Source organism: Onychostruthus taczanowskii, unplaced genomic scaffold (genome assembly GCF_017590055.1).
Source record: "Onychostruthus taczanowskii isolate IOZ18803 unplaced genomic scaffold, ASM1759005v1 scaffold19, whole genome shotgun sequence".
Classification (NCBI taxonomy): domain Eukaryota; kingdom Metazoa; phylum Chordata; class Aves; order Passeriformes; family Passeridae; genus Onychostruthus; species Onychostruthus taczanowskii.
The window spans coordinates 4,155,757-4,156,215 of record NW_024499128.1 but is presented as its reverse complement, the minus strand read 5'-3'; positions in this window follow the sequence as shown (position 1 = coordinate 4,156,215).

The window sequence follows — 459 nt, the reverse complement described above, 5'->3', positions numbered from 1 at the left end:
CTGCAGGAAGTGAAGCTGAATTTCACAAATCTTCCCTTTCTGACGTCTCCCGAATTTCTAGGAATACCCCTTCCCTGCTACTATATTTGGTGGTAGTTTCTAGGAAAAAAAATAATTTTCGGACGATCTTGGACTCACCACACCTCCTCGCAGAGGACTGTGCGCCCCGGGTCTCCTGGCACGGCCCCCGCGGAGTTGAGGAGCTCACGGCTGGGGCTCACAACTCCCGGCGCAGACTGCACGTCTTTGTAGCACTGTTGGAGGAATGAGCATGGAGAAGGAGTGGGAAGGGGAGAGGTGTCTTTGTGGTAACAATGAGTGAATCTTCTCTAGTTTTTTGGGGTTTTTTTCCCTGGCTCCTGCTCTTTGGTTTTTTGGGTTTTTTTGGTTTTTTTTGTTTTTTTTTTTTTTTTTTTGGTTTTTGGGCTTTTTTTTTTTTTTTTCCCCCTGGCCTTTTTT